The 26,918-nt window shown below is 43.8% G+C and overlaps 1 protein-coding gene across 2 annotated transcripts in view; it reads right to left on the bottom strand.

Annotated features, from left to right (window-relative positions):
• Positions 1-26,500, bottom strand: part of cntn1a (contactin 1a) — a 52,413-nt gene extending 25,913 nt beyond the window's left edge. Inside the window, exon 1 of one of the 2 annotated variants that reach the window (XM_086108928.1) lies at positions 26,339-26,500. The gene's annotated coding sequence lies outside the window, so the exon portion shown is untranslated. Of the gene's footprint in view, positions 1-925; positions 1,050-26,338 lie in introns of those variants that run through there. The other variant, XM_086108929.1, reaches the window with a different exon arrangement.
• Between the last annotated feature and the right edge of the window lie 418 nt (positions 26,501-26,918).

Here is a 26,918-nt window from a genome sequence, read left to right as displayed (position 1 = left end):
TGTCTGCCCTGCGATTAGCTGGCAACCGGTTCAGGGTGTCCCCCGCCTACTGCCCGAAGACAGCTAGGATGGGCTCCAGCACCCCCCGCGACACTTGTGAGGATAATGCGGATCAGAAACCGGATGGATGAATATGATACTGTTTGTATACGTTAGGTATACAGTACATACATTTCCAAACAGGTCACACTGTATTCATACTTTGCAATGATTTAAATGGCGTAGTTCCAATATAGTTACGGGAATAGAAACAGTACACGTGTATGCAACAGCGGAGGTTTTGAATGTGTATCAGTATGACAGTGATGTGGTATACCTTGGGTGAAATACATTGTTTTGGGATTGAGTATAAGACACCGTACAGGTTTATCTGTAGGGATAATATGGGTTGGTACAGTCAGAGAGAATAAAGGTTACAGATACCGCACAATATAAGTGTATGTACGGGTGTAGTTCTCGTAAAGATATTGGTATGTATATTGACATTAGTACAGTACAGTTTGTAGTACTACTGTATGAGCACATGAATAGCTGCTATATGTAACTGACATATACGTATTGGTATCATAGGTGAGCTACAATACAGCACACGTCTTGTCATATGTACAGTATGGGGATGAATGGGTAAACGTAGGTGCAAAAGTACCAATGCAGGTACAACGTAAAGATCAAATATATGGACAATGTAGGGATGGATAGGTAGAGAGAGTGTATTTAGGTATCCAGTATATTCATCCGAATAGATAGTATACAGGTATACCGTCGGAGGCTATAAGTGGAGGTATATGGAGAGTACATTTACACGTGAAATTATATTGTCAATTGTATATTATAAGTAACGTGTAGAGTAAAAATGAGGATACGTATATGCACAGCATGGGTTTCGGCTGTGTAAAATGGCACAGGTACATTTTAAGTACAATACCATACAGTATCCTGCATGTAGGGACCGGATGACTGTGCTGAGCATCCGTTCAACAAAAGCAGGCCTGTCCAATTGGTGTAGCGCCGGGTGTTGATTACACTTTTGGATGGAACCCGAGGCAGACACGAATCGATTCCTTGTGCAGGGCCTGATGTGTCAGCCGGTGAAGAGGTGTGACAGCACAAAAAGATTGAGATCGCAGCGCTCCCTGGACAAAGACAAATGGAATCCTTTTACAGACGCTGGATAAAGACGCAGTATTGCCCAAAAAGAAAGAAGGAAAGATTCTCAGTCGAAGACACAGTAATAAACCAGAAATCTCGCCGACAACCACAACGGCAAGCACTGATGAAAACTGCAAAAATGCCAAAAACATGCGCTGATGTTTATCGCAGGCAATAATCAGAGACAGTTAATTTGTCATCCTCTGGAAAAAGAACTACTGTTACTGCTGCTTACTGAGCAGTTGTGACAAATTCTTCATTTATGAATACGTGTAGAGAGGTGGATTGATTTGACGGGACTCCCATTTAATGAATTGCTGGTTTAACGGACAGAAAAAAGTGTCCAGTCCATTCAAAACACCCCTTTGTGCAGTCGTTGCCAAAAACAATTATTTCCGGGCTGCGCCGCTGTTGTCACAGGTATGCATAAGACTCCAGCAGGCTAATAGACGTGCCTACATGGCGGCCATGTTGGCAGGGACGACAAATGCAATGTAAAGCATGGACATTAGCTTCGCGTCGCTGAACGTATGCAGCTCAAAAAAGGGTGTGTCGTTATGAATATCAATTCTTTGCATTTTATTTCATTTGATTATACTGTTTGCTTTAATGGAGCACAATATGATGGTGTACTATTTTTAAATATGATTGTTTGTTTGGGTGCTTCATCACTGTCAAAATAATGTTGGGTGAACTGAGAGTGGTGAACAGAGAGTAAATCCGACGTGCGTATTCTACATGGCCACCACACATGTCGAAGGAAGACAAAAAGTGTTTGGCATGAAACTCGTGTGACCGCTCATCCTCCCCAAAGCGTTCAACTGCTCGGATACAGCGGGGCTGGCGTCTCCTAGCAACACCACCCAAAAAAGAGCAATTTTTCGTGCTGCGGTGCGATGGCAGTGAAACTATGCAAACAGTCATTTACTGCCTGATGACCTGCCGCCGTCCATCTATTCACCACATCCTTCATTTTGAGGTACAAATACGCCGTGTGTATATTTGACGCTCCCTCCTTCATTTCCCTCCTCTGCTCAGCTCGTCTGGCTGCCGAAAAGAAGTCGTATTCCGGCCGTGAATCGAACACGACGGTAATAGATGCATTTAAGAGATTAGGGGAGATGACAGGCAGCCTCGTGTTAACGTCGGGGCTTCGCGGCGAGGTGACCAACGCCATCCGTCACATGAGGAGCTGCCAGCCAATGGATACGGTGGAAAAAGGGAAGCGTTGTGCTATTTTAATCAGTATTAATTTAATAGGCGACCTCTATCTGGGAGTTCACCCTCCCGTCGTCGCGTTAACTCAACGGGCTTGAACGTGACAGCAACCTCAAACGCCACCATTTTTACAACACCCATACATCACACCGAGGGCCATGCCAGGGTTATTTACCGATTCTGGTGATTTATTTTTCCCACCCCCACTCTATTGGCGCCTCCGCCTCAGGCATGAGTGTGCTCGCCTGATTTCAATCAATTGCCCTTTTTAGTCATTGCAAAATTCACAACCTGATTGCGGACTGAATTACAAGCTGCCAGGAGGGGGGGGCGGCGAATTCCGGGATTCTGAAGCATCTCTACTGACCATTGCTGTCATTTGCGCTTGCCATCATGACCCCATCATCCCCCTTATGTTGCCAGGCAAAGAGGGCCCCCCTCCTCCTCTTCCTATGATAAGTATATCCAGTGAACAACAGGGGGATGGGGAAGCTTTTGCAGGGTTCAGGCTTCAAAAAGAAGACATTCCGAACGACCCCCAACACGCCTTCCGAGTTTCACACACAATCAACAGTCACAATCATTAACATCAGATTTGTGTTAATCCTCCCAAGAAGAGGAAGAATCCAAGATGGGGTTAAGGCACGAGTGGTTCTAATCAGTCGGAGAAGGAAAGATGAACACTGCTCAAAGCGGGGGTCTCCAAACTACTGTCTGGGGGCCATTTCTGGCCCACTGTATGCTTTTTAGGGGCATAAACAGCTCTGTACCAAAATGAACAATTGGCATGGCCCGATTCATTTGCACAGCACTACTTACTTTCTATATACTCTGAGGCGAGGTTTTCCACCAATCGCACATAATTCAGTAAGACGCGCCTCGAAATCGCAATTGGTAGTCATCTTGGAACAGACCGCACTTATTTGGGTTCAGAGAGTGAAGATAGGATTCTGCTTTCAGATGGGAATCAGTTCCCATAGTCATGTGATTCTACAGAATCGTTTGTTTGTTAGCTTGATGATTCCACTTGTTGATTGCTTTTACGTCACAAGTATATAATCGTTCCGAACTTCGCCAACACGGCATCAATGTCAATATCAAAATTAATATAACTTTATTTTGTTTATGTTGCTATTTTTTCTGTGTGGGCCATCGTGTTAGCTTTGTTTCGACACAACTGTAGCATCTGAGATGCTAACACAGCAGCAAGTCCATTACGTCATCCTTCTGCCTCATTCTCCAGGCATGACCAATCAACCTACACTTAATCCAATTTAAAAGAGTGTGACATTTGGGTTGAGGGTATATCGATTCGTCATGCCTGGAGAGTCATACTCAGGGTTGACGTGCTAAAGAGGGGACGGTTACTGTTACACTGGTCACTCGTGAGCCGAGTTCAACAAGTGCATCGTGTGTGTGAAGATTGCCAGCAGTGAGACCGCTGACACACATGCGGTCCAAGATTAAACGAGTTTCCTGAGTTTTTGTTTGACGAGAGTGACTGCATATTCTGTTTACAATAGAGCTGCGCTGATGCAACACTTCAATGCAATTATTCCTGTCCTCCAGCGTCTCTGATAAGAAACATGCTTTTGGGCCCTGTTGATTGAAAATCAAGAGATTGAAATACACTGCCTGAGCTGCTGGTAAATGGATCAATCAATAACCTCATCTCGTAATCAGCTCATCCCATCTGCTCACTCCTGACACCTGATAGGTAGGTGTGTTCGGAAAGTCAAAGCTGCCGTCTATTCCGTGCTCCATTGGATCTTATTTTTCCCCACAAAGTGTCGACCAAAGCGTGACAGTCTCACTTGTGAATTATTGATGGCAAAGAGTATTGAATCCCTAAAAGTCTTTTTCAGTCTGTCGGGAGAATACGAGTGGAACGTCATGTCAGATTTTGTCTCAACTGACTGGGTGACAACTACTAGCAATAATATTACTTTCATGAATTTTGCTCCTTTTTTTTATTTCAATCAGGTATCAAGTACAACTTTATTGTCAATTTTTTTGGGGGGGGGGTCAATTTATTTATCTGGGGATAACACTTGGAGCGCTCAGTATTTGTTTTCGGTGGTAGTTTTTAGAAAACATTTGATGGCAAAACCTATTTACAAATATCCACCTGTGTCACAATTTTACAACTATTTGCACACTATTTAGTAGTGGTAGTATTTAGTAGTGTGTGCGTGCTTATTATGTATGCCAAAGTGCTGCTTATCGAGAAGTTAGTTCGAGTTTATTGTGACCATAGAGCATTTGAACCACCACCAGGTTATATCAGATCAATGCGTTAAGACTTCACCTGCATTGCCGAGGCCTGATTCTCATTTTTTCCATTTATGCTGCCATGACGCATATCCCAATTGGCATTTAAAAAAAATAAATAAAACAGAATTGTGTCACTTGAGCCATGCTATGAAAATCCAGCCTAAGGGTGTGGTAAAATGCTTTTTAGAGCTTTTCATCATACATGATAGGGGATTGCAAGGGGTGGGTTCCCTGACATTTGCGTCCGTCCATTGCTCTGTCAAGATAATCATTCAGTCTTAAATGCTTCAGCCGCCACGTGGCGTCACACATGACAAACTATGTCACGCAGGCAAAGGTCGCGATGGGAGATGTGCACTCTATTATCCAGAGTACTCGGCTTAATTGCTCACGCCACATCTGCTCAATGAAGATATGGGATGAAATGTTTCTGGAGAGACATATTTAAAGACCCCCACCTCACCATCACTCACTCGCAATGGGGTAATATCTAGGTGACAGAGTGTCATGAGATCACATTTGGCAATTATCTTGAAGCCATACTGATTCAGTCAAACAAGGGTGCCCTAACTAAGGCAGAGGGGCTCTTTGTGGTCTGCCGACCATTTTTTTGTCAATTTTTTGTTTTTGTGTGTGTATTTTGAGTTGCAAATATTTACAATAGCTAGTGGTAGGAAACTTTACAAGCATCAGCTTGACAGATTGTGACCACTTTTCAAAAAAGAGGCCAAACGCTTGCCTCAAGCAGTTTGTTGCCACTCCTAGTACTTAAAACGTCTGCTAGCTTAATGCTAACACACGATGCAAAACGCCATAGACTTGCTTACCAAAATATCATCGATAATGTGGGGTTATATTACCCTTTAAGCAACAGCTATTTGAACACAAACAGTGGTGCAACACATGTACGCAGACATTACAACAATACTCATAAGCATATATTCTTTATCCTCAGCAAAAAAAAAAACCCGACTATATTGCTGCAGCCGTGTGTTTGATTGCATTACTGTGGAGATGATGTCAGCACGCTTAAGCGTGAAGCAAAGCAAGGCAATGAGGTCATAAAAGTGTCCTGCGCTTACACCTTGCAATGAAGGACTGCCATGCCTGTGGAGACAGACAGGGCGATCTGAGCTACTTAGCAGCCCCTACCCCCATCACCCCCAACCCCCCGCCCGCCTCACCATGCCTACCCTGCCAAGTGTCCTACATACTCAGCTCCATTGTCTGTCCCAATGAGATGCCGCAGGATGGAGGCTCCCTCTCGGAGGTGCGTGCACAAGGGATGCAAGGCAAGCAGGGAGGTGGCGCTATTGTGGGGAAATAAAGAGAGGCTAATTCCCCGAGCAGGACAGAGGGAGTCATGCAAATGGGATGCAACTCAAGACGCCTCCCACAGTCAGGGGTCTTCTTTCCTGCTTGTCTGTGGCCAGGCTGCTGTTTAATCTTTTAAGCCCTCCTGCCCCACCAGCGCACACATAAACACACAAGTCGTCATAAGACGTTCTTGCCCCCGTGCCCCCACCTCCAATACATGCATAAGCCCCAGCAGTGGTCCAGACATATGATCAGCATTTTCTTCACAACTACTTCATGTTCATGATTTTTTTTTTTAATACATGCATGAAAGTTAAGACAGTAAGTTTTCACCTCATTCAAATAACTCAAATGAAGATTTTACATTCCTGTGACTGAACACAAAAATCATCATGGAGCATAAATAAATGAACAGTCTTCCATCAGCAGCTCCCCACCCCCCAACCCCCTTATTCCTGCATTGAACTTGTTTTAATTTGCGCATGATCGCAGTGAAATTGAATAATCATTTGGCCTATAATCGCCGAAATTACTGTACTGTATTTCACAGTCCTTTCATGATTTTTTTTTCTTCTGGTGATTAAACAGAGAATCATTGTGACGCCAAGTCATGTGCGTTCCATCTGAAATCTGCCGTGCCCTGCTTTCACACCCCCGACCATCACACTTCATGTGATGTCGCGTCTGCTGATACATGAAGGCAGAAAGAGATACATATTTAGATGCACTCTGGTGAAGTCTTTCCTAAAAAGAAAAAATATCACAAATTCCAGACTTGGAAGATCTTTTAGCAGCTTCAGCTCAAAACCCAACCATGGAAAAACTTGGAGGCGTGAGATTTGAACTATTTTCACAGAGAAAGTTTGTTTATTTGGATTGTCTAATCGTAACTTTCTACTTTTAGATTATTGAAAAATGTTGAACTTTCATAGCAAAATGCAGCACAATGTGTTCAGCAATTAAAGTGTGTCGATGGAAATAAAATCCCTTTACGTCTCGTGACTGCCAACCTAATTATGACGGGAACAGGTTTAACTGCGCTCCTAAACTGTGTCCCACTTTCATGTGCACAGATGCTTAAGAACAGGTCAGGGAATCGAGATTACCTACCTGCTGTACATGAATAATTGAGCTTGTTTTTTGGGGGGGGGGGTTTGACGTGACAGCTCCGTGTACATACAGGTTTGTACGAACACATACAGTATCCAATATGGCTGTGTTTACACTGACAGGACACATCAGAGCAAGCGCAGACATGCAAATTGAACGTAAATAACTCCATCGGCGGTGGTAACAAGGAAATTAATAATAATACACAATGCTCTTCTCATTGATTTGAATGAGCGTAACCTACACAAAGCAATTATTTAGTATTTGTATAATGGACAGACCTCAGATCCGCAGATGTCCGATAGTATGTGTTCTTGTCTCTTTACTCTGCCATGACACATTAAAAAAAACTTTGAACAATGGAGTATAAATCCATTTTATACGGTTTTCAGCAAAAGGCCACCGGAGCTGGTTGAAAAGGAAATTGCTTCCTTCGAGCTTTTAACTGTGAAGAGGCTGAGCAGAAAGATTGGAATCCCGGTAAGCAGCCAAAAGACAAAGACATCAATTTGACCTCAACCTGCTCAAAAGTCTGCAATGATGACGAGAAGTATTAAAGGGATTGAAGGAATAAAAGATCAGGAGATCAAAGCCCAGATTTGAATCTGCGACCTTTCAACTGTGCTGAACTCTTCTGTTTTTCATCTACACAAAATGCTTATGTCGACTGATATATGGTGTGGATCGAGCCCTCATGAATAGTGAAAATTCACCAATAATTGGTACCCAAAGCCCCTGAAAGATGTTTGTAAATACGTCTAGATGCTGCAAAAGAGCGGTGAGGATCATAAAGCATCAACACCAAGCGTCTAGCAGCAACAGTCATGAAATGTCATGGTAAATAAAGAACTGGATTCAGCGGTTCATCGATTGAACACAAACAAAACAGCACAGGTGGTAAGGGATGCCGCCGAGTTGAAGGAGGAGTCCTATCGGGCCTTTCTTGGGACTCTGGAGGCAGCTAACGGGCATCGGCTGGCCGAGCAGAATGCAGGTTCAGCAGCCGGCATGGCAGGAATTCTGGTCCAACTGCACCATTAACTATGAAAAGTGGAAATGGGTTGCTGCTGACCTCGACCCGGGACGTTATGAGTTGATGGGGAGAATACTTCGTAGACCTCAATTTCACTGACACGCCCTCCTTTGAGGAAGTCGAGTCTAGGGACTCTGAGGTGGACCCTCTTTATCTCTGGGGTAGAAGTCACCGAATTGGATAGATCGCATTCTAGCACCAACTACTGGCAAGGAAGAATTCAAAGTATCGGTGGCTGGTATCAGCATCCTTCGCCATATCCGATTTGAATCAGAATTAGAATCATCTTTATTGGCCAAGTTAGCAGAACACACAAAGGAATTTGTCTCCGGTAATACATGCTATGATAGTATCGCAATTACAAGAAACTATGACAAACTAAAACAGGACATATAAGTATTGAAAGACTTTCCGTTATGTAAGGATACCATTGAGTCGAAAGATGATTGCTTCAGGAGGAAACATCAAGAACATCGAGGCCAAAATCATTGCGATCAAATTTTTTTTTTGACGCCATTTAGTCAACCCTCCACTTAGCTCATTTGCTTAATTTGCCATGACCTACTGATCTACAAACCTTGCTCTTGCATAACTCCCTCCATACAAAGAAAACGAAAGCCCCGATTCTTATTATTCAACCGCACATAGCCTATGATCTATAATCATGATGACATGAAAAAGAATCGCAGCATGTCACAACATACATGAGTCAACAATCCACACATGGGGGCGAAACACGACTGCTATTTCCTCTCCATAGGCTTACAATGAACATATGGGGCAAAGGCTTGATACGAATCAAACACATGACGCGCATTAGCGTGAGACGAAACTACAAGTTCGTCAATCAATATTTCATGTCTGCCTCGGTTGCTCAAGCAAGCGCAAGAAAAGCAAAGCAGCAGTCGTCAAGACTCAGAAAGAAGTCAAATGCGCATACGTGAGAAAAGCGATAGGGTTGTTGATCTGAGACGCTCAGCGTATACCCTACGCTGGTCGCCAGCCAATAGACAAACACACTCGCACACTTCACACTCACATTCACGCCTATGGGTGATTTAGAGTCTTCGATGAACCTAACATGCGTGTTTTTCGAATGTGGGAGGAAGTGGAAGGAACTGCAGTAACGCACGGATTCGAGCCGAGAACCTTTTGACTTTGAGGCTCAAGCGTGATCCACAACACCACCACCACCCTTGTGTTTCCTTGTAACGACACACCTGTTTGAACAGCCATATTGATATATATTAGCCACGCTTTCTGACCTTCCGTGGGAATGAGGGGCAAACGGCTCCCTGCGCCACACACCCACTAGAAAGGACAGGGAAATTTGGCAGAAGCAGGAAGTCACAAAACCATATGAACCAGTCCCAAAGTTGATCAAATACTATGGCATTGAGATAAATTTTTCGATAAATAGTGCCACGTAGATGCCACAAGATAATGCACGTAAAATGTAAAAGATCATAAATCATCAACACCATGAATCTCAAAGCCGCACGATCATGAGACCACGGTCCACCAAAAACCGTATTCAGTGCGCAAAACAACGCAAACAAACCACCATCGCCTGAGGCTCATCAATATTAGCTAGCATGCTAGCCGAAAGAACACGGGAGCATAATATGGCATAACTTCACGCAGGGGCAAACAAATCCGCACGTTAGCACTGAACACATACGCTATTCAGTTGTGAAACTTACATTTTGGCTGTCAGACAAGAAATGTTTTGGAATATAGAATATTTTTACGATTAGCTACACATCACCGGTACAAATTGAATAAGCTAGTCCACGATACCAGCAAACTCCAATGACATGTTAGCGTATAGTCCAGTGAGTAAAGTGAGTAAAGTGTTTTGAAAGGCGCTTATAAATGAAATGTATTCTTCTCCTTATTATTATGATGCGCAATTACTACTTGAAAGAAATCGTTCCAAAGACTACCTGGAATGTTTTGACAGCAACGTGTTGTAAGTATAAACTACCACTGCTAATCCTGCCTCCCCAAAACACGCACGCACACGCACACGCACACGCACACGCAGTACATCTCCGTGCTTGAGCACACAATGCTTCAGGATAAATGTCTGGTGCTGGTTTGCAACTGCTGTCATGGCACCCTGCCTTCCTCTATCGCAAGCACTCAGGGAGTGCTGCCCCAATCTCTCTCATTCTTACACACACACACACACGCACACACACACACTTATGGCATCCTTAACCTTTCGCAGCGTGCCCTACTTGAAGTTGTGACTGAGCCTCCGGGGTTGCAACGCAGCAACGGAGGATATTGCCAGTGAGGTGACATCAATATTGGAAAGGAAGGAGGAAAAAAAGTTCAAAGTGCAACTCGCGAGTGTACAGTGTAACTAACATTCCTTAAATGGGGAACCAAAATTAAAAAAAAAAAAAAGGTAAAAGAAATTATGTGCATTCATGCAGCACGTTTTATTACATTCAGTGATGCCCCACTCATCTAACGACGATTGGCGTGGAAATGAATGAAAAGTATATTCACGCAACAATGACGCAACACTGGGGCTCCAGAATGAAGGATTTATTTTCCCCTGAATACATTCATGCAATCTGCAATTTCACCACCCCGGGCATGTATTCTGTGGCTACGCTGTGGCAGCTGTGACTCATGTTTCTGTTCAAGCGCCTTCCTCCGCGACGTGACTATGCTACAGTGGTTCCTAATCGAAACAGGCGGTGGTAGTGAAAGCATTCTGCAATTTCAGTGCTCCGACTTCAAAACAAAGGCTGAAATTTGATAATCATTCAAGTACAGGAAAAAAAATTGGTAGCCAAAACTGCGATTGGCTGACAACCAGTCTATGGTGTACTCCGCAGCCAGGATAGGCTGACATGCAACCCCAATGAGGATAAGTGACACGACGGCATCAAAATCACAACCGGCTGTCACTGACTGACAACTGGCCAGTATGGGGCATGCTGGGACATTGCCCCCCCCCCACCTTGGTCCTATATATTGCATTGACGAGGACCTCAAACTTTTCGAGTTCAGAGGGGCAAAGATTAGTTTTACCTGCAGTCCAGAAATACATCACCAAATCCGACAACTTATATGAACACAACTTTTCTCATCAATGATATACTATTTATCCGGCCCAGCTAAAAACACATTTATGCTTATTTTTAAATACTGCATATGATTTCAATAAGTTCTTTTTTACTTTATTAATGGATAGACGCAATAAAAAAAAAAGCCTGATTCTCAATTTGGCACTGCTGTCCTCATCCGCGAAACACAGGCATCATTCAAGAGTCATAAACAGTCATTACGAAACTTTGCGGGCAGAACGGGAGCCATCAAAACTGCAACCTGCTGGTGAGCCATACAGCAAAAGTTATGGTTGAATCCTTTCGGAAACTACCCCATTATTGGGTGTCTTTTCAGTCACTGGGCAGTCTGCACTCATTGAAGTAGTCATTTTCCATGTACAGTGCAAATACAGGTCTCCATAAAACTTGAAACAGTGCCCTTCAGTTTTCCTTCTCTCATCCATAATGGATGTTCGGAAGATATCCACTTCCTGCAAGTGGACCTTCCGCCTATGGAGCCGGCCCAGCTGTATCTATTCCTATGCTTGAGTCATTAAGGCAGAGATAATAAGGTTCAGGAGTCAGAGCATATTTTCTGCATGACTTGCCTCCCTCCCCCTTTGGGAGTTCGATGCCAACGCTTCACCTGCATCTCTTTCAAGACAACATTCATGAAGCCATCCATCCACCTTCTCATTTTGGCTAGACAACTGTAAGATATTTTACTTTGGAGCCAGCAGGCCCTCTCTCAAGCGTTTCCAGTTGCATCAAAATACTGCCACTCACCTCTGAACTGGAACACGCAAGAGGTATTTTCATTTAGCTATTTATTTTCATATTTTTACGCTGTCTCGACCCACCTTAACTTTTGGAGCTGCTCCACCCTTACGCAGCTGACCGGAGCTGCTTCTTGAGGTACTGAAGTCTAAGCCGAAGCTTAGAGGGGATACGGCTCGTTCTGTTGTTGGTCCCAAACTTTTTAATGACCTCCCGATGCACATTAGGCAAGTCCTTATCTGAAGAACTACAAAACCAAAAGTTGCTTTAGCTGCACATCGTGCATTGTCATTTTAAAGGTCAATATATAGGTCACCGCTGGCCATTCAAGAGCCTGAGCGACCCACACTGCTCTTTTTAGGACTGAAATGAACAATGGCCAATGGCCCGGAGCATCCGAGCACAACAACGTTGGCGATTTGTTGTGGGTTTAGAAAATCAAAAAAAAAAAAACCTTCAAAGCAGTTGGGGGGCACCCTCAGCGGAGGGGTCAGCAGCCCTTCATCGAGTCTCAAGTGCCAATGTAGGGTGTCTTTAAATAGGGCAATGTTCACACCCGCTGAGCAAAAAAAAAAAAAACATACAATGTATAGCTTGTGCAAGAAGCGCAAAGAGACAAGAGGAAATATGTCAAGATATCTCATATCGGCAAAATCTCACGGCGCACAATCGCCCCAAAAATTGGATATGCGGGCTAACTGTGTACCTCATGTCAGCTACAACTGATTCGAATGGAACAGACTGTGGTTGTTCTGCCTGTTGCTATGTGGGATTGCCATAGAAAAATTAACAAAGCAGTTATATTTCTCGATAAATGTGCTATTCATGAAGCTGTGCATTGAGCCAAGGTTCTATCATAAGCAGACTCATTATGAAACAATTGTTCAACATCTTAGCGGCAAGTGTCATGAGATGGCTGTTGTCAAGGGGGGAAAAAAATGGTCAGATTGTCTGGAAAGAGTATCGTACCCTTTGTAGAAATGTTCATATCTTAAGACGACACTCTCGTATTTGGTTAGACCACACTGTGATCACCTGATATGTAACTAGTCTCTCACCCTACAACATCCCTTGACATCTGTATTTTGGCCTGTTTTACTGCCGCTTCTCCTACCTGGAAAGTAGTCCACTTATGATCATAATACAATTTGGGGCAGGGAATCTACAACATATCAACTGTGTCACATTAGGAACAGTATGTTTACACATCTTCCAAGCATTTGACATGAACGCTGGCGCGTTTTGGCTGCCGCTGCTCAACCCGTATTGTTTTGTGTTTTTTGTTATTGTAAAGTGTCCTTGGGTGTCTTGAAAGGCGCTTATAAATAAAATCTATTATTATTATTATTATTATTATTGAAATCGGGGTCATTCATTGTTGTATTGGCTCTTCAACACAACCGGTATCAACCTGCGAGTGAGCAAAATGACACCTTTGTCCTTCATCAGCTCAAATCTCTCCACATTCAAGAGACACCCAAGCAGGCATTCTACAGAAATAAAAATAAGAATTCTCTTTTCGGCCTTCTGGCAATAACAGCCTTAGGGTATGGCTGTTATGATTTTTTTTTCTGTAATGAAGGGAAAAAAAACAGTTGTGACACCTCATTAGTCAACAGGGTCACAGCACAGTGGCCAGCCGGGTCAGTCGCTCACACAAATATGCTCGCTGACATAGAATGCAAATGCTAATAATGACATTGGGCATTAAAGGCCGCAACTGCTGCACACAAAAGCAAATCTGTCTGTACCGAAGATCTTATTCCGATGTTGCTACTCACTGTGGTTTGGCGGATTGGCTGAATGATGTATGCGGAGGCTTACTCGACCCCCATAACAATATTCGGGCCATTTTAGCATTTTTTTTCTCCTCAATTTCGATCAAAGTCAGCCAATTGTCAGAGATCTCCAAAGGATTATCATGAACAATTATCCTTTGGTGTGGGGGTCGATTTAGAAAGAGTCCTCCTTCCTGATCTGCGAGGCAAACGGACGAACAAGCCAACAAGTGTACATTTGAAATCTGTTCGATATTTGCGACGGCAAAATCAAATTTGACTGAGCCACAGACATATCAGGAAGTGGTCTGAAGCTATTTAGTTGAGTACTACTACTTTTTCTTCTTTGTCATTTCCGCCGGTGAGGATGGCATATGGCACCATTCTGCCCCTCGCAGGTCAATATTGGTATTGAGGTCTGAGCTATGCAAAAGAGAGCCTAGACGTGCATATACGAGGACCGGTGGATGTTTTATCCAAAGATGGAGAGATTCCATTCCCCAGCAAGTGAGGTTCTAACGAGCGGGGAGCAACTATAGAGAGCAACTCCGCAGCCAGACAGGATGCTCTTACTGAGGAGGCAGCAACAGCTGTGCTGACGGCTGCCAATCAGTAGCCTGCACTAATCACTTTAAGCCTCATGCATCGGTATAATCGAGAGAAGGAGAGACTTGTTTTACAAAATCGGACACACCCTTTTATATTGACATGCATATCCGGGAAACGACGCGCGAGTGTAATTGATTTAGAAACGGAGGCATAATGCGTTTCCAACAATTCACAATCTTAATCGTTTGCAGGGGGCTGAAAGGAGAGTTGGTAAATCAGATTTTTGGGGAGGGAATAATATGGAAAAGTCTGATAAAACTGAACAGCAACGCAATGTTTATATGCCATTAGTGTATCCCAGTGGAAATCTTCCAGTTGGTCAGGATACTCTATATGTGTCTGTATCGTCACGGTTTTTGATACAAAGTAGACCTTTTCTTCCATGTTGAATTTTAAAAACCTGCCACTGCGTTTACTAACATACCACCCACTCTACAGCCTAATGATCCCCAAAGGATGTCATATCGTAATTGCATATTGGGCAGGAATATAAACACGCCATCATCACGGAGTCATTAGGTAGACGCGATTAACATCGAGTGACGCTACCGACAGACTGGTGCGCTTTGCAAGGTTTTACGGATGGAGATTTGTCTCGCAGACATTTCTTCGGCGCAACGTTGGGCCGCTAAGGAGTTTAAAGGCTCAGACGCATCCTCCTGAATTGAAAGTGCAGCAGATAAAGGCCTCCTCTGTGGCTCCGCTGACTCCTTTACACTCTCAGTAGTGACTCGCAGCTTTTATGCGGCGACATGCGTATTCGCGTCTGGTCAGCAGACGCAAAAGCCTGAAAAGGTTTTCATTAGGGGAGACAATACCGAAACAAAGTTGAAACTGTACTCGTGAGTGATCGGCCTGTTGGAATTGCTGATTAAAATTGTGTCTTAAAGGAAATGATACAAAAGAAAGCACTCACTGCTGCCAACTCCTGTAAATTTGGGCTTTGGGAGCAGTAACAACATGCAAAGTTTTTTTTTTTTCCATGTCATGAATGGGGTCTCTAACATTAAAAAAAAAGTTTGTGTGTGTGTGTGTGTGTGTACACGGCTTATGTCTCAAATCCTTTGCTATCGAAAAAAAATAGCATGACGTCAGCTATGGAACGCTGAACCCTTCATTTTGATTGATATAAAACTCCATCTGTCCATTTTTTGTTGAGCTTATCCTGGTCAGGGTCAGGGGTCAAAGGCGGACTACACCTTAAACTGGTCGCCAGTTAATCTCAGGGCACATATAGAGACAGGCAACCATTCACAGTCCCTGGAAACTGAACCCACACCGCCAATGTCACTTGAGAACCACTAATATAAAACATCAAAGTAACACAAAATGCCACAATAAAATCTCAATGGCGCTTCCTTTAGTCGCAAAAGGACAACCCCTGATAGGTCCGCCTCCGGTGGAGCGCTGAGGAGCACGAACCAACCTTTCACTCACTGTTGTTGTCCTCGGTAACAGGGGAATTAGCAGAGGCATGGCTTTGCCCCTTTCCATCTATTGTGTATTCATGCGTGTGTCTTTGAGAAGGCTGTTGTATGTGTTGATCTGTGATGCTGTGGCCTTCACTCTGTCTGGAACCAGTGTGTGTGTGTGTGTGTCTGTGTGTGTGTGTGCGCGCCCGCGCACACTGCATGAGTGGAGCTGTGTGCTACTGATAACAGAAATGTATTGAAGACAGTGTGTGTGTGTGTGTGTGTGTGTGTGTGTGTGTGTGTGTGTGTGTGTGTGTGTGTGTGTGTGTGTGTGAGAGAGTCCGAGTCGTATTCACCTCTGGATGCCCTTTCCAGGAGTCCCTGCCAGTGTACGTTCTTCATGAATAATCCATCTGGCAACAGTGGGCACTGTAACACTGACACATTTCAAGGGCCCACACATAGGCTACAATGTACAGCTAAGAGTCGCTACAGTTAGCACTCAAGTGGTGGTTTAGCTGTTTCTACATCATTTATTAAGTTGAGTCTGACCAAAAAGAAAAAAAAATCGCTTATAAAGTAAACAGTTTATTTGTATTTGTGAACCAAATGCCGAAAAGTACTCCAGAATATCCGCCTATGCTAGCTCTAACTAGCTAGCTAGCTACAGCTAATTTGGCTACAGAATTTGACATTTTAAAAATCCGAATGCAAGAACATGTCTCATTTGTGTGCGGAATGTATGAGGTCTGCTGCTAAATTTCTAGCTTCAAGTGCGGCAGCTGATAGCTCATTTGCAGGTTGTTGTTCTGTTTTTGTAGGGGGAAAAAATGCAAAACAAAAGTTACCGAGAAGTAAATAGACACTACCATTGTAAAATATGAATCAGAATCAGAATCACCCAATTTTCGTTGTATGCTATACAATGACATCCATAATGTCAGCGTACCTTTAAGGTAGTTGGGTTCAAAGCCAGATTTTTTTTCATTTTATGCTTTTCCAGAAAATGTGAAAATGGCCTTCCCCTACCATGTTAAATTAATTCACATAAGCCTGAGCTGCATCCAAATTGAATGGCTTCGTCCTTAGCCCATCCTCCAAGCCTGATTAAGTAGGCTTTGTGTAATCCTGCTAACACTTTATCTGGACTAAAATATTGCCAAAATGTTAATTTATGGTCTCTGAAATTAGCACTATTATTTCCATACAACTCATTCGCTTTCCGGGTGTACCAAATGGTAGACATGTTTGTTTGCAAGATTTGTTTTTTATTGACGAGTCCAATAGCCGGCGATTGGAACAGCTTCAGACTTTGGGGCGAGATCGTTTCTTTCTCACAGGAAAAAAATTGACTATTCCTGGCTCCTCCTTTAGTCAAGACAGGCGTTAATGTGAACAACAATGACATTCAAATTTGTGAAGCATTCTAGCAACTTAATACCGAACCATCAACTTCTGACGAGAACGACAAAGGTCACAGGTTGTTATTACCGTGTACTCCGAGCTATTTAAATTCAAAGCGTTTGCCTCAGGAGTCACTGTACGGATGAGATACCTCGGCGGCTGTCGTAAAACAAGGCGCACACAACTAAACGTTATCGGGTGTGACAACTTTGAGGTGGTCCGTAGCGTTACAGGAAGCGTTGTGTTCTGTGGCATCTCATGAGCCACCTACAACTATTCAAAAGCTAAGAAACCTGTTGAATGCTGATTATACTGTAGAGGTGAGGAAATATGAGAGCAAGAGAGAGAGTGAGAGACATTCTACAATTCATCCATCCATCCATTTTCTGATCCGCTTATCCTTACAAGGGCGTGCTGGAGCCGATCGCAGCCGTCATCGCGCAGTCGGCGGAGTACACCCTGAACCGGGTGCCAGCCAATCGCAGGGCACACAGAGACGAACAACCATCCGCGCTCACACTCACATCTAGGGACAATTGAGAGAGTTCAATCAGCCTGCCTTGCATGTTTTTGGAATGTCGGAGGAAACCGGAGTACCCGGAGAAAACCCACGCAGGCACGAGGAGAACATGCAAACTCCACACAGGAAGGCTAGAGCCGGGATTGAACCCACGACCTCTGCACTGTGAGCTCAACGCACAAAAGACTCGACCTTTAACTTACGACCCGAACCCCAACACCTCATGAGCTTATCACTCCAACTATTGGCCCACTTACAACTCAAATAACAAAAACTGAGCTCAATAATAAAGAACAGGATGCTTTTCATGAACCGGTCTGCCCACGGGCAAAATGCGCTGTTGCTTAGTAAAACTGTGAGGCGGTAATGTCGGCAGCATGAATTAGCAGATTGCAACAAAAGCCTCTAGTGACAAAGTGAGAGCCAGGGGAAAGGGGGAAAAAAAAATTGGAGCGCAATTAGTCCACAAGACTCATGAATAAGTCAGTCAGAGTAGGTCCGTCCATCCATCTGAGCAGGATGCTGAAGGATGATCCTTGTGGCTGAAAATATCAACTTTTGTGTGGGAACATTTTTGGGGGGTTGGGATAGTTTGACACAAGCTATTAGTTCTGATGTATTGTCCCGAAAACAGGACGCAGGTGGTTACATCACCGGCGACGGCGCCACGCAAGCTAAACAGCGTCGTGTTGACCTGCCAGTTGAAGAGCGAGGGCTGCTACAAAGACTTCCCTCAATCAAGAGGGCTACTTAGGCTTTTCTTCTTTGCAAGCAACCATTCGACATGCGGCAAAGGCGGTCATTTGAGATCTTTTGAGAGGATCCGAAGGGAAACCCAACACGTTTGTCTCACTCGGCCAAAAAAACGAATGCTCAATAAGGGCCACAGTAAATGCTCTCTTTGCTTGGGGATCCGTCCGAAAGGGGCCAGAAACTCTGAGGCTGACTAGAACCCCCCCGCACCCCCTGAAAAAAAAAAAACAAACACGGAACAGCGTTAGCGCCAGGGAAAGACATCGGCTGCCCACAGCGGAGAGACCAACCATGGCTTTTATTTTCTGGTTTCACTAATTCAAAGAATGAAGGAAGAGCTCCAAATGTTTTGTTGCATTTCCACCAAACTCCCTTTCCTTTCTCTGTTCACCCCTGTTGACAGAGGCAGAGAGCCAGACTGAGAATAAAAACAACTGTTGAATCACTCATAAGCGGCGGCGTTAGCTTACAATCAACATGACACAGCGCTTTAACTTCAGATGGATCCAGAGAGTGAAAATCCTTGAGCGAGCAGAGTGTTCCGGAAATACAGCGCATAAAAGAGTGAGTGCACTTTACGCTAAAGTTAGCGGTGAGGACCGACCCACAGTAAAGAGCGCTACGCTCCATCAGTTGTTGAGAACTGTTAAAGTACGGGAATGTGATATATGACACAAATGATATTATTAGAAGCAAAAGACACCATGGCATGTTCGTGATTAACACAAAAAGAATTTGTTTGAATATCTTTCAAGTAGTGAAACGATTGAGGCCCTCATGCTAATAGTTTAGTGTTTATAGTAAACATTTTTCCTCATTGCTAACAGTTATAGCTTGGAGCAACGTAGGTATGACGGCTTTAGCACTTTTCTGACTGAAGTAGGATTTTATTAGAAGCAAAAGAAACCATGCCATGTTCGTGAGAAACACGAAAAGAATTTGTTTGAATATCTTTCAAATAGTGAAACGATTGAGGCCCTCATGCTAACAGTTTAATGTTCATAGTAAACATTTTTCCTCCTTGCTAACAGTTATATCTTGGAGCAACGTAGGTATGACGGCTTTAGCACTTTTATGTTTTCTTGGAAAAGCTTAATTGTGGAAACAAGCTAAAATGTGATAGCCCACCTCTCACTCAAAACCATCTGGGAGAGGGTCTAGCCCAAGCCCAACACAAATGAGGGCAGAATAATAACGTGGATGGAACATTTGACATTTTCAATATATCAGGGGAAACTTCCTACAAACTACATCCCATTGTGAACAAGCACTTGCAGTTGAAAAGTTATAAAAAAGGACAGACACAAAGCGCCCGAGCTTGTCCACCAATATTATCCAACAGTGGAGACCATTTTATCTGGTTGCCAAGGCGATGGCCAAGACACTACTTTCCTTTTACCAGCCAGTGTACCATCAACTTGATTTTTTAATCCGATTCAATCTCTTTGAGTGAATTGGCGTGAACTGATTCAAAGAAAATCCATCTTTGATGGTGAATATTAGACGTGCACTGGGTGGTCCCGGTTGAGACAATGCAGGTAAACCAACGAGTCATGCGCAGAGCAGCAGCACTTGCTCAGGCCCTAAGCGCCCTGCGACGCTTAATGGGATTTCTCAGCTTTCAATGCACTTCGCTCACTCTGTTGGACCACAAGGACGCTAAACTATTGATCCACAAACAATTTAGCCGTCCTGCTGTCCCAAGAAAGGGAAAATAGAACGCCTTTAAAATGTATGACGAAGCTTCCCAGGAGGTCAGCCTCCTCGGCATGCGCTTCACGTGCCAGGAGGAAGCCTTGGCCTTTTCGGGCCACGTCCTCCATGTGCCCTGCATCCGCAAATTCTCACAAGTAAATATCCGTCGCCTGAGGGTTCGGGGTCAGCCGGTATAAAGAACGCGAGCGCTTTTCACCAAAGACATTTCTGATTAGACTCAGATTCCCTTTAGTCCTTCCACAAATCGAGTTTCGGATGCTTGGAAATCAAGAAGGCTCATCTGTCTTGAATCACTCCAGTGGAAACAAACGGGTTCATGTTTAGTACAAACAAGAAATAATAGGACGCATTATTATGCCGGGCAGTCTTGAATGCTGATCAAGCAGCAAGACGTTTTGTGCTCCTGCCTGCCACACATGCTCTTAGCACCATAGCAACAGGCCGCGTTCAAAGGCCCTGGGAGTGGCCCGGCCCCAATGAAGCTTCTCTATCTAATTGGGCAACCCAGAACACCCCATCCGTCATGTTCTCTCTCCCAGGCACAAAAAAAAAAGAAAAAATTATATATATACGATGGATGGATGGATGGATGGATATAGCGAGGCGAGCATCCAAACAAACGGTAAGCTTCAACAATCCCGCAATGAGCGCCAAGTGAAGAGGATTAAATGGAAAACAATGCTGCAGATTATTGACAATATGAATGTTGAAGGATGCAGCGGTGATCTAATCTTTCAAATGAGGCTAAATAACGTCTTTTATGTGTAAATGATGTCTTACGCTTTAATCGTCGACGCAGCTTTGTGAGATGACTTCCGGAGTGCCCTTTTCCATTTGCTTGATACTTGCCCACAAATAATTACTATTGATCCTTTTCCAGTGACAAAACCAGGTACAGCTCCAATTCTCCTCCATCGTGACAAGCCAATTGATTATCAGTGACATAAACCACTGCTGATTGCTCATTGGCGGACTAGATTGGTCATTGACACGTCGTAACATTTAAGGAGACATGGGCAAAACCCCCCCCCCCCAAAAAAACTCTTTTGTAACAAGTCTGGTTCCAATTTACATGTTCAATCTGTGTGAGCCATATCTGAATCTGTGGTAGGTTTTACATAATCAAGAGAATAAAAAGTACTGACAAAACCCGCAAAGCCCAAGCTGTCCAATGGCCTCATGTCTGTCAGAATGTCACAGAACACGCAATGAAATCGAAAAACGGAATTGTTTCGCGAATTTTCGGACACTCTGTATCTTAAAAACCCATTAGAATTCAAATTTTTTTAAAAGACCAAAAAATGAGTGGGCGGAAGTGTCATTTCTATCTTGACCGCATTGCAACACAGCAGATCAAATTCGCAGCCTAAATCACTGACTGGTTTGCTGTTGCACAATAATAAGGCATTTCCTCTTCAGTGGAGCAAAATAACTTCCACGTTTGTTTGACTGTGCAGAGAACATAACAAATCTGACGGTGCTTCAAGAGGAGCACAAACATGACTAGGGTGAGAACACACTGCAAGCTAAAAATGTAGTCTGATTCAGCTTTCAGGAATTTGCAATTATGTGATTATGTAAAACCTACTAGTAATTCAGATCAGATTCCGGCTGATATTTGGACACACTTTAAAAAAATCGAAGCCTACAACAAGAGCGCAGCAATCGAGAGTGAAGGTAAATGGAGACGTTTTCTTTGATTCAAGTCAGTGTCATTCTATGTGGATGATGCAACAGAAATGCTTGCCTTTACCTTTGGTCTTGTGAGTACAGAGTCTGAGATAAGCAGGAAAAAAATTCTTCTTAAAAACCAACAGTGACATTGCGTCTTTACAGGTTAAAGCTGAAATGGATTTTTTTTTTTGTGCAGTACCCGTCAGACTGGATACATTCGAAAGCATAGGGACAATCCAAGTCACCAGTCCTGATGATGGCGTTCCACTGGACACCGTCTTAGGGCCCCTTGTTTTTTTGTTTTTTTTTTATTTTAAGTGAAGTTCAACCTGAATTCTACATGAAGTTAACCATTTTCGCTCCAGAACAAATTATCTAATACCGAATTCTCAATGTTCACCAACACACCCATCAACATTGTGGTGTACTCTAAAATACTCGGTTCCTTTTTTGGAACCATCTTTTGATGATCTGTCCACTTTGTCTGGGCTGACAGTTGGATATCCTTTAAACCTGAAGATTTTTCTTTTTTCTTTTTTTAACACTTGATTGAGAAAGGCTTGGATCCGATCTCCTGAAATATGTCAAGTTAGTTCCTGACCAGTGCCGACCGTTTGGCTTACTCTTTCATTCCTGGTACATTTGCTTGCCTTTACAGGATTTTATTCATCAGAATGTGCGTTTCGTAAGTGCGTCTTTGAATGCTTCTAAAGGGTCCTTTAATTAAAACATGTCATTATGAATGGACATGGTGTTCAAAAAGTTTAACGATCGCCATGTCAACGTTAAAAATGTATTTGTCAAGCAGCTTTAAACCTATAAATAGAATAGCTGCAGCAGAGCTATAAATACTTTCCACCATGTGCTCATTTTTTTTTAAGTTTGAACCACACTAAAACACACATTTATCGAGGTTTATCGTAAACACATCGGCTAAAGAATTAGACTACAGATGAGCTCAATCAGGTTCGAGCTGAGCAGCTTTGACTCCGTGTGACTGCATAAGTAATCATAAAATCTGGCGTTAAAAGCAATCCTCCCACCCGCTTATTGAGCAGGGGGGGGGGCAAGTACAGTGGCCAACAAAAACACAAAATCAGCACTTAGTATCAGAGTTTTCTCTGTGACAATACTGTATATCGTTCGCAGAATAACCGCTTAAGATGGATGAGGTGGATTTGCATAAAAAGGGATCTACCCATGGACTCATTTTTAGTGACTTAACTCACACAGTCTATTCAGCAGTCGTACTGTATGCATGCAAAACGCTGCCGGGATAAAGTGGTGCAAACGGGGACTTTCTCCTCCTCGGGCATGAACAGAGGAGCACGCTGTCAGTCACTCAGTCTGTCGGTCTGCAGCCAAAGACGTCATGTTGTGTCTCCGCCTCACAATTGTACCATTAGTGCATCTCGCTGTTGATTGTTCATTTGTCAACTGCAGGGCCAGTTAAAAAAAAAGGGGGGGGCAGGGGGGTGAACATGAGTACCAAGGACCGAAGGAGACATTTGTACAAGCGCTCAGGACAGTTGGCGCAATCAAGCTGCACTTCGACATGGCCGTTTCTCCCTGCTCAGTGTCAGCAGCGCTTTCTGGGTTCCGTTGAGGAGTTCCAATCAAATTTCGATGGGGTCCACTGGCTGGCGGCGGTGGACGGTCAAACAACTCAATTCAATTTTAGGTTTGGAGGCAAAATGTGCTCCAAAAAAAAAACTTAAATACAACTCCACAATCCAAACAAAACTCAAGTGAGGTGAGACAAAATGTCTCAGCATCAACCAAGCTCTCTAACCTCCTATTTTTTTTTTAAGGCTACATTTTGAGGCCCATTCCTCGGCAGAAAGAGGAAACGGCAGAAAGCAAAAAGAACCCTCCATAAAAAATAAAAAAAACACCAAGTTGAACATTTTCATGGAATTGAATTGACTGCAAATGCAAGTCCACTTTCCAGCACTGTTTCATTAGCGTACAAACCACGGCGCTAATCTATTTCTATGGTTTGGTTCCACTCTCGTCGGTTGACCAAAGACTCCAAAAACCACAGCGCACGGACCGCATCAGTTTAAATAAGCAACCACCAACACTCGCAAACTGCCAAATGCCTCCCATGTCTCCCATCAGTAAAACATCACCTGAACCATCTTTGTCTGTTCACCAACAGCTTCAATCAGGAGGAAAGTCATCCAATCACCTGAAATGACTCTAAAACTGCCTTCATCCGGCATGGCAAACATCCAGATGTCTGCTGATAAGTACAGAAGTATGAAAATGGCAGAAGTGCATTGACCTCAAGATTTTTAAAAAAATTAATAAAAAGTTTTCTAGTGCAAGGAAGGACATGTCTTCGTGTCATGTAAAAAGCCAATCCCGTCACCCTTGTGGCGATGCGCCGTTGAATGCGAGACGGCCGCGCCACACGACAGATGCAGCGGGAGCCTTTAAAAAGATCGCTTGTGTTGAGTCATTTGTTGTGACAGTAAAAGAGGATGAGAAGAGCCGCGTCCTCAAAATGCATCGGGAGCCTGCAGCCAGCGCGCAGGCATGCGTGCGAGCATTGTCGGCAGGCCAGTAAACTTATTACAAAATTCAACGCGCCCGCAGTTGAAATTTCAAAGAGATGTTCGCATGCGGGAGTTTAACCTACTTTGGAGAGGGACAAATTCTTCTTTCACCTAGCATGATGGAGAGGGTAGGACCTCAGGGCCCGGGACGGGGGTGGGGGGGGGGGGGGGTTACCCAATAAACAGCCACAGGATGCATTAACAGTTGTCATAAAGTGCTCCACTTGACAGACGGCCGTGCAATCATTCCTGACAGGATGCCACATTTTGGCTTTTTGGTTATTTTTTTCGACACAAGGCTCAGTTTAAAAAAAAAAAAAAAAAAAAAAAAAAAAAGATCTCCTGTGTGGCCTTTTAGACAAAACCGTGTTTTGTTTGCTGGCAAATATTTTAGAATTTCCCATTTGAAAGAAAAAAAAAACCATAATTCGATATGGTGTAGAGTCTACACAGAGGTGCGCAAAGTATGGCCCGTGGGCCAACTGCGGCCCGATCTGATCTTTACTCCGGCCTGCCAAGCATTTCCATTATGAAAAATCCATTCATAGTTACATCGATTTAATTCCATCCATCAACCATTTTATTAAAGTGCTTATCCTCATTAGGGTGGAGCTGGAGTGTAACCCAGCTGATTTTGCGGGGTACACACTTTACTGGTAGCCAATGAATTATTGGGCACACATGGACAAACAACCATTCAACCAGGGACAGCGCCGCAGTTAAATTATATTCAGTTTATTGAAGACTAAATTGTCCATAGGTTTGAACGTTTGCTTCTCGATCCGTGCCCAGAGATTGGCTGGTGACCAGTCCAGGGTGTAGTCTGCCTGACTGAGCATCATACTGTATGTCAGCATGAGTTGGATTGTAACACGGACACATTGATGCTAATCCTTGCCTATGTTCGCATTGTCCTTAAGCTAGCCAACTAAAGTCTTAGCTGTGTGGTTGTTTTAAATACACACGGTGCAATTCTCTTAGTTTTGTGTTTTGGTGAGTACAATTCAGTTGACAGAGGCAATAAAAAGCTGGAAGCATATTTTTCAAGAATGTTTACAAATTCTATCTGTCACATCGCATTTATCGTAAGTTTGCTCAGGGGGCAAAGCAACAAGAACCAAATACATAAATACATAAATAAATAAGGAAACAGCCCATTGATGGCTCATCTCTCGATGAACTTGTAAGTTGGGTCACTCGTATCTTAAGGCATCACCTTGCATTCGTATTTATTTTTAAACATCTTGTCTACCAATGGCTTGACTTAGTCATCTGTTTTAAGAGCATTTTTCACGCTTGGGCCGACAGAACTGTTCCTCATTATTTGGTTTCCTTGTGTCGCAATATGAATGACAAAAATATTAGCCACTCCATATTTTGTTTCATTAAAACCACCCGGATACTCATAACAAGCAAATATTACCAACAGATTTCTCATTTGATTCGGCAACTGTAACCTAACACCATCAAAATCACTGCGCAGGACGCGCCCATTGGCACCTTTCACCTGCAAACCTTCCTTGAGACGCTACCTCACATGATGCCCCTTTTCAAAAGAGAGAGTGTGCATTCATTTTCACTGTAGTTAGTGGCTCGACATGCTAATATGGTCCAATCGGAGGGAGGCTACTTAAAAGCAAGGTGTGTTGTGTGCATAGTAACACACGTCACTACCTCGGATGCACACAACGATATGCGTGCATCATCAGCACCACCGTGCCATCTACACACACACACCCACACGCAATTGGAAAAGCAGCACCCCCGCGGCATGTGCCACCACAGCACTGTCCCCCAACACCCCACAATTTGATCCGTCTGCATTGCGGAGGGGCAGCGTGCAGGCTCCAATCCCACTGACATGTAAACAACGCGGCCACCACAAACCAGCAGCGTTCGAGCTGTCAACATTCCCTGGAAATCCAAAATGTGTCCAACCAACCACATGCCGCTCGCTAGCCTTACCTTGCGCGGAGGGAGAGCCTCGTGCGTGGGTCGGTGTCGTCCCGCACAACGACGCTCACATCTGCTCCAGTATCGCGCCGCCTGCCGCTCGGGAAGGAGCTGAGGAAGAAACTGACGCGAAGAGAGGGTGAGAGCGAGAGACCGGAGCGGTCCTGTCCCCAATGTGGGTTGGGAGGGAGGTGCAGTCATCGTAACGGCCACTAGAGGGAGCCAAACGCGTTGTCATTGAAACGAACACAACAGCAAATATGCAGTACAGATATCAGTCATGTTCGTTTTTGGCACTCATCCAGGAAACGACTTATTCTGCCTCTTGATATCACTTCGAGCTGAGCAATTAATTCAAGTTCAGCACGCTTTCATGAAACATGAAAAGCTGAAAACCACAGATTTGTTTGCATTGTTGTTGGAACCTGACTTGTGATTTGCCGACTTCTGCTCACGCAACATTTGATTGGTAGAATCTTGTGAAGCAGTTATGAGCAAAACATTTGTGTATAAAACTGGTATGATTTATTGTAATACAGTTGTCGCTTGTGTTTTTCAAAAATAAAATACGTGAGAAGAGGACCTTGAAAGC

This window comes from Hippocampus guttulatus, chromosome 4, assembly GCF_054856545.1.
Source record: "Hippocampus guttulatus isolate MCC_2025c chromosome 4, RoL_Hgut_1.0, whole genome shotgun sequence".
NCBI classification, from domain to species: Eukaryota; Metazoa; Chordata; class Actinopteri; order Syngnathiformes; family Syngnathidae; genus Hippocampus; species Hippocampus guttulatus.
Note: the sequence above shows the minus strand (reverse complement) of the source record. Positions and strands in the feature narration are given on the sequence as shown.